The sequence below is a fragment of the Bison bison genome, unplaced genomic scaffold (assembly GCF_000754665.1).
Source record: "Bison bison bison isolate TAMUID 2011002044 unplaced genomic scaffold, Bison_UMD1.0 scf7180017864466, whole genome shotgun sequence".
Taxonomy (NCBI): domain Eukaryota; kingdom Metazoa; phylum Chordata; class Mammalia; order Artiodactyla; family Bovidae; genus Bison; species Bison bison.
In genome coordinates this window covers 4,330,989-4,339,785 of record NW_011495027.1, presented here as the reverse complement: position 1 = coordinate 4,339,785, position 8,797 = coordinate 4,330,989, and positions in this window count along the sequence as shown.

Below are 8,797 nucleotides of genomic sequence, written 5' to 3'. Positions count from 1 at the left end.
CTGGTTGGATCTCCTTGCAGTCCAAGGGACTCTCAAGAGTCTTCTCCAACACCACAGTCCAAAAGCATCAATTCTTCGGCGCTCAGCCTTCTTCACAGTCCAACTCTCACATCCATACGTGACCACAGGAAAAACCATAGCCTTGACTAGATGGACCTTTGGTGGCAAAGTAATGTTAGGGAAGCTTATGTCAGATGTAAGAGGGAAATACATTTGGAAGCTAGATTCATTATGAAGAGTGGAGAGTTGTGTGCAAAAGAGAATTCTCTCTTCTGCCTGAGAGTGGTAGAGACAGTCAGGGATGGCAGTAGAGGTGGGGTTTTAAAAGAGAAACATGTTCAGGACAGAAGAGGGAGCCTGAAGGTGGTAGAATTAGAAATGAGGACACCACTATCTGAAGATAAGATAAGACAAATATCTGACAACCAAGAAGAGACACCAGATCTGCTGGTGCTTTCATCTTCATTTCCTGGCCTCCAGAACAGTGAAAAATAAATTTATTTTGTTTAAGACACCCAGTCACATAGAGGAGTAGGATGGGAGGGGGAAGGGAGACCCAAAAGGTAGGGGATAATTCTGTTTGATTTACATTGTTGCTTGGCAGAAACCAGCACAACATTGTAAAGCATGTGCATGCATGCTAAGTCACTTCAGTCATGTCTGACTCTGTGCTACCCTATGGGCTGCAGCCCACCAGGCTCCTCTGTCCATGGGATTCTCCAGTCAAGAATACTGGCGTGGGTTGCCATTCCCTCCTACAGGGCATCTTTCTGACCCAGGGATCAAACCTGTGTCTCTTACATCTTCTGCATTGGCAGACAGGTTCTTTACCACTAGTCCCACCTGGGAAGCCCTTGTAAAGCAAGTATCCTCTAATTAAAAAGAAAAATAAATAGAAATGGAGAAGGACAAAAGGGGTATGGTATTCTGATAAAGATACAGAGATATAAAGCAGCGTGGACTTTTGGGAAGACTGAAAGTCTGATTAAAAGTGTGAGATCACTAAGATGGTATAGATAGGGAAGTGGAGGCAAGGTCAGCATAGTGGAAGGCCTGGCACTCATTTATCAAATGTTTTGTCCCTTTTGTCCTCTATGCCTAGAAAAATTTATGTGATGTCATAGTCTCTGCTTTTGTGGCATGAGACTTTATTTTTTAAAACAACTTAAGAGCTATTTTCATTTTGTGTGTTACTTTGGGGCCAGTGTTGTAGACATATTGGGGAAGGTAGGATGAAGACAGAGGCCTGTTAGAGAGCATCTGTATCCAGGAGATAACTGTGGATTCTGAACTGAGGCTGCATTACTGAAAGTGAGGTGGGGAGAGACTAAGGTTAAGGGGGTGTTTATGATAAGGCTTGTTAATTGATTGGATGCAAAGTGTCGGGGAATTGGAGGGTCAAGCAATTTCCTCCTGGTTTCCAATTTAGGTGACTAGGTGGTGAAATATTTTTCTTTCTCTGAGATAAGATATTTAGAAGGAAATATAGGTGAAGAGAGATGGGAATAGCAGACCACCTGATCTGCCTCTTGAGAAATCTGTATGCAGGTCAGGAAGCAAAAGTTAGAACTGGACATGGAAAAACAGACTGGTTCCAAGTAGGGAAAGGAGTACGTCAAGGCTGTATATTGTCACCCTGCTTATTTAACTAATATGCAGAGTACATCATGAGAAATGCTGGACTGGATGAAGCACAAAAAATTAATTAGAAACAAATAGTATTTGACTAAGTATTTTACTAAAATGCTATTGTAGATACAGAAGCTTTAAGACAACTTTATGGCTTATGGAATAATATAATACAATTTGTAGTGAATACTTTTTCATATGTCAGCTCTAAGAGTAGGGCTACTGCATGAACATATACAGATTACTCTTTGTGAAACTCCATGGGTGCCATTTAAGAAATTATTTGAATGGATCCTTTTAGAGTTGTGTATATGGTGGTCCTAGATAAAATTTAGGGTTATGTGGAAACAGAAGACAGAAATAGGAGGAAATGCAGCCAGCACAAGGAATGAAGCCAGAAGGAGAGGGTGATGGTAGGAGGGCTGATGGGAGATTAAGTCGAGGACTTGCCAAGAAATCTAGCATGGAAAATGATTGGACCTCTTGTAGATGGGAGAATGTATGATAGGAAAGTGAAAACAGATGTTATCTGCAAGAGGGACGTGTGACAGTAACTACCCTGTCAGACAGTAAGAGTTTGATGTCTAGGGAATGGGTCTGGATATCAGTTGGTTTGTGACCATAAGTTTATGCAGCTGTGATCACTGTGAAATCAGTTTATTGAGCAGTGTTATCTCTTTGATACATAAGCATGGAAAAGTAATGTTTTTCAGTATCTATAATGAGCTGTGTTCCATTGTTTCCCTTATCTAATTGGGTAGTAATTTCTATTACATCGTAGTCCAGTTCTATTAGCATTGTCAGTTTTGAGTATTCATCTGGTTTTGGTTTGATGGTTAACACACAAACCTATTCATTTTAAGACATGTGTCTTTTATTTGAGTTTCAGATTTCCTCTTTCCCTTCCTCTAACTCAGGTCAGACTTCTGTCTCTGACTTGAAATAGGGAAGAAAGGAGTATAGAGCCTCAGTCTCAATTGACTGCTTCTCCCTTTTTTTAGACAGCATATTAAAAAGCAGAGACATCACTTTGTCAACAAAGGTCCGTCTAGTCAAGGCTATGGTTTTTCCAGTGGTCATGTATGGATGTGAGAGTTGGAATATAAAGAAAACTGAGCACAGAAGAATTGATGCTTTTGAACTGTGGTGTTGGAGAAGACTCTTGAGAGTCCCTTGGACTGCAAGGAGATCCAATCAGTCTATCCTAAAGGAGACCAGTCCTGGGTGTTCATTGGAAGGACCAATGTTGAAGCTGAAACTCCAATACTTTCACCACCTGATGCAAAGAGGCGACTCATTTGAAAAGACCCTGATGCTGGGAAAGATTGAAGGCAGGAGGAGATGGGGACAACAGAGGATGAGATGGTTGGATGGCATCACTGACTCAATGGACATGGGTTGGGTTGACTCCGGTAGTTGGTGATGGACAGGGAGGACTGGCGTGCTGTAGTTCAATGGGTGCAAAGAGTCAGATACGACTGAGCAAACAAACTGAATGTAAAAAAAAACTATTAAAAATTCCATCATATGGAGGCTAAACAATACGCTTCTGAATAACCAACAAATCACAGAAGAAATCAGAAAAGAAACCAAAATATGCATCTTTTCAGTTCACTTCAGTCGCTCAGTCGTGTCCGACACTTTGCAACCCCATGAATCACAGCACACCAGGCTTCCTTGTCCATCACCAAATCCAGAGTTCACCCAAACTTACGTTCATTGAGTCAGTGATGCCATCCATCCATCTCATCCTCTGTTGTCCCCTTCTCCTCCTGCCCTCAATCTTTCCGAGCATCAGGGTCTTCTCAAATGAGTCAGCTCTTCGTATCAGGTGGCCAAAGTATTGGAGTTTCAGCTTCAACATCAGACCCTCTAATGAACACCCAGGACTGATCTCCTGTAGGATGGACTGGTTGGATCTCCTTGCAGTCCAAGGGACTCTCAAGAGTCTTCTCCAACACCACAATTCAAAAGCATCAATTCTTCGGTGCTCAGCCTTCTTCACAGTCCAACTCTCACATCCATACATGACCACTGGAAAAACCATAGCCTTGACTAGATGGACCTTTGTTGGCAAAGTAATATCTCTGCTTTTTAAATATGCTATCTAGGTTGGTCATAACTTTCCTTCCAAGGAGTAAGCATCTTTTAATTTCATGGCTTCAGTCATCATCTGCAGTGATTTTGGAGCCCCCAAAAATAAAGTCTGACAGTGTTTCCACTGTTTCCCCATCTATTTCCCATGAAGTGATGGGACCAGATGCCATGATCTTTGTTTTCTGAATGTTGAGCTTTAAGCCAACTTTTTCACTCTCTTCTTTTACTTTCGTCAAGAGACTTTTTAGTTCCTCTTCACTTTCTGCCATAAGGGTGGTGTCATCTGCATATCTGAGGTTATTGATATTTCTCCCAGAAATCTTGATTCCAGCTTGTGCTTCCTCCAGCCGAGCTTTTCTCATGATGTACTCTGCATATAAATTAAATAAGCAAAGTGATAATATACAGCCTTGACCTACCCCTTTTCCTATTTGGAACCAGTCTGTTGTTCCATGTCCAGTTCTAACTGTTGCTTCCTGACTTGCATATAGGTTTCTCAAGAGGCAGGTCATATGGTCTGGTATTCCCATCTCTTTCAGAATTTTCCAACACCGAAATCAGATTGATTATATTCTTTGCAGCCAAAGATGGAGAAACTCTATACAGTCAGCAAAAAAAAGACCTGGACCCAACTGTGGCTCAGATCATGAACTCCTTATTGCCAAATTCAAACTTAAATTGAAGAAAGTAGGCAAAACCACTAGACCATTCAGGTATGACCTAAATCAAATCACTTATGATTATACAGTGGAAGTGAGAAATAGATTTAAGAGACTAGATCTGATAAACAGAGTACCTGATGAACTATGGATGGAGGTTCATTACATTGTACAGGAGACAGGGATCAAGACCTTCCCCTGGAAAGAAATGCAAAAAAGCAAAATGGCTGTCTGAGGAGGCCTTACAAATAGCTGTGAAAAGAAGAGAAGCGAAAAGCAAAGGAGAAAAGGAAAGTTATTCCCATTTGGGTGCAGAGTTCCAAAGAATAGCAAAGAGAGATAAGAAAGCCATCCTCAGCGATCAGTGCAAGGAAATAGAGGAAAATATGCATAGAAATGAATGAAAATGAAAACACAACACAAACCTATGGGACACTGTAAAAGCAGTGCTAAGGGCAAGGTTCATAGCAATAGAGGCTTACCTCAGGAAAAAGAAAAAAGTCAAACAAATAACATTACACCTAAAGCAACTAGAAAAGGAAGAAATGAAGAACCCAAGGATTAGTAAAAGAAAAAAAAATCTTAAAAATTAGGGCAGAAATAAATGCAAAGGTAACAAAAGAGACCATAGCAAAAATTGACAAAGCTAAAAGCTGGTTCTTTGAGAAGATAAGTGAAATTGACAAACCATTAGCCAGACTCATCAAGAAACAAAGGGAGAAGAATCAAATCAACAAAATTCAAAATGAAAATGGAGAAATCACAACAGACAACACAGAAATACAAAGGATCATAAGAGACTACTGTCAGCAACTATATGCCAATAAAATGGACAACTTGGAAGAAATGGACAAATTCTTAGAAAAGTACAACTTTCCAAAACTGAACCAGGAAGAAATAGAAAATCTTAACAGACCCATCATGGGCATGGAAATTGAAACTGTAATCAGAAATCTTCCAGCAAACCAAAGCCCAGGTCCAGATGGCTTCTCAGCTGAATTCTACCAAAAATTTAGAGAAGAGCTAACACCTATCTTATTCAAACTCTTCCAGAAAATTGTAGAGGAAGGTAAACTTCCAAACTCATTCTATGAGGCCACCATCACCCTAATACCAAAACCAGAGAAAGATGCCAACAAAAAAAGAAAACTACAGGCCAATATCACTGATGAACATAGATGCAAAAATCCTTAACAAAATTCTAGCAAACAGAATCCAATAACATATTAAAAAGATCATACGTCATGACCAAGTGGGCTTTATCCCAGGGATGCAAGGATTCTTCAATATCCGCAAATCAATCAATCAATGTGATACACCACATTAACAAAAACCATATGATTATCTCAATAGATGCAGAGAAAGCCTTTGACAAAATTCAACATCCATTTATGATAAAAACCCTCCAGAAAGCAAGAATAGAAGGAACATACCTCAACATAATAAAAGCTATATATGACAAACCCAGAGCAAACATTATCCTCAATGGTGAAAAACTGAAAGCATTTCCCCTAAAGTCATGAACAAGACAAGGTGCCCACTCTCACCACTACTATTCAACACTGTTTTGGAAGTTTTGGCCACAGCAATCAGAGCAGTAAAAGAAATGAAAGGAATCCATATTGGAAAAGAAGAAGTAAACCTCTCACTGTTTGCGGATGACATGATCCTCTACATAGAAAACCCTAAAGACTCCACCAGAAAATTACTAGAGCTAATCAATGAATATAGTAAAGTTGCAGGATATAAAATTAACCCACAGAAGTCCCTTTCATTCCTACACACTAACAATGAGAAAACATAAAGAGAAATTAAGGAAACAATTTCATTCACCATTGCAATGAAAAGAATAAAATACTTAGGAATATATCTACCTAAAGAAACAAAAGACCTATATATAGAAAACTGTAAAACACTGGTGAAAGAAATAAAAGAGGACGCAAATAGATGTAGAAGTATACAATGTTCATGGATCAGAAGAATCAATATAGTGAAAGTGAGTATACTACTCAAAGCAATCTATAGATTCAATGCAATCCCTATTAAGCTACCAACAGTATTTTTCACAGAGCTAGAACAAATAATTTCACAATTTGTATGGAAATACAAAAAACCTCGAATAGCCAAAGCAATCTTGAGAAAGAAGAATGGAACTGGAAGAATCAACCTGCCTGACTTCAAGCTCTACTACAAAGCTACTGTCATCAAGACAGTATGGTACTAGCACAAAGACAGAAATAGAGATCAATGGAACAAAATAGAAAGCCCAGAGATAAACCCACACACCTATGCACACCTTATCTTTGACAAAGGAGGCAAGAATATACAATGGAGAAAAGACAGTCTCTTTAACAAGTGGTGCTGGGAAAACTGGTCAACCGCTTGTAAAAGAATGAAACTAAAACACTTTCTAACACCAAACACAAAAATAAACTCAAAATGGATTAAAGATCTAAATTTAAGACCAGAAACTATAAAATTCCTAGAGGAAAACATAGGCAAAACACTCTCCAACATAAATCACAGCAGGATCCTCTATGACCCACCTTCCAGAGTAATGGAAATAAAAGCAAAAATAAATGGGACCTAATTAAAATTAAAAGTTTTGTACAACAAAGGAAACTATAAGCAAGCTGAAAAGACAGCCTTCTGAATGGGAGAAAATAATGGCAAATGAAGCAATTGACAAAGAATTAATCTCAAAAATATACAAGCAACTCCTGCAGCTCAATTCCAGAAAAATAAACGACCCAATCAAAAAATGGACCAAAGAACTAAATAGACATTTCTCCAAAGAAGACATACAGATGGCTAACAAACACATGAAAAGATGCTCAACATCACTCATTATTAGAGAAATGCAAATCAAAACCACAATGAGGTACCATCTCATGCCGGTCAGAATGGATGCTATCCAAAAATCTACAAACAATAAATGCTGGAGAAGGTGTGGAGAAAAGGGAACCATTTCCTTCTGTTGGTGGGAATGCACACCAGTACAGCCACTATGGAGAACAGTATTGAGATTCCTTTAAAAAAATGGAAATAGAACTGCCATATGACCCAGCAATCCCACTGCTGGGGCATACACACTGAGGAAATCAGAATTGAAAGAGACACGTGTATTCCAATGTTCATCACAGCACTGTTTATAATACCCAGGACACGGAAGCAACCTAGATGTCCATCAGCAGACGAATGGATAAGAAAGCTGTGGTACATATATGCAATGGAATATTACTCAGCCATGAAATAGAATGCATTTGAATCAGTTCTAATGAGGTGGATGAAACTGGAGCCTATTATACAGAGTGAAGTAAGTAAGAAAGAAAAACGCCAATACAGTATACTAACAAATATATATAGAATTTAGAAAGATGGTAACAATAACCCTATACGTGGGACAGTGAAAAAGGCACAGATATATAGAACGGTCTTTTGGACTTTGTGGGAGAAGGCAAGGGTGGGATGATCTGAGAGAATAGCATTAAAATATGTATATTATCATATGTGAAACAGATCGCCAGTCCAGGTTTGATACATGATACAGGGTGCTCAGGACTGGTGCACTGGGATGACCCAGAGGGATGGGATAGGGAGGGAAGTGGGAGGGGGTTTCAGGATGGGAAACACATGTACACCCATGGCTGATTCATGTCAATGTACGGCAAAACCCACTACAATATTATAAAGTAATTAGCCTCCGATTAAAATAAATAAATTTTTAAAAGCTGAAAAAATTAAAGTAATTGTTGCTTATTATTATATAGTTATTTCTATTTTATTCTTATTAATTATGGTTTTATTATTTATTTATTGTTCATCTAAGACAGGGTTCTCACAATTCCACATAAGGACATTCTTTGCTCTCCCACAATTGTCACCATTGCCTACCTTCCATGTTTCAATTGGCTTTGAAGGCAACATGGAGAAGATTGAGCTACATTTCCCAGAAACCACAAGACTTTGGTTTGAGTTGGTCAAATAAATACATGTTAAAATTTGGAAGGCATAAGTAAAACAACAGCCATAACTGTCTGAAGGGAGAGGTGACAGGAGACAGTAAGAAAGAAAACAGATGGAAATGGGCTGGCACCCTTACTCTTCCCTACTCCATGTCCAACTCTTCTTCCTGAATGCTGGCTTTGCTCACCTATCATGATCCCCGACCCACAACAAGACACTTAGTGAAGAACTCATACAGGTGGTAGCTGTACAGTGGCCACAGGCTGCCACAGACTTTGACACCATGCCCTCACAGCCCCACTTTATTAATAGTTCCTGGCCTTGCTTAGCTTCTAACATTCAACATCAAAATCTAACTCCAGTGCTTCAGGAAACACTGTTAGGAACTTTTCTTAACTCTCCAACTCTTTCTTTAGTTCTTTACTTCCCCAATTAACTCTTATAAT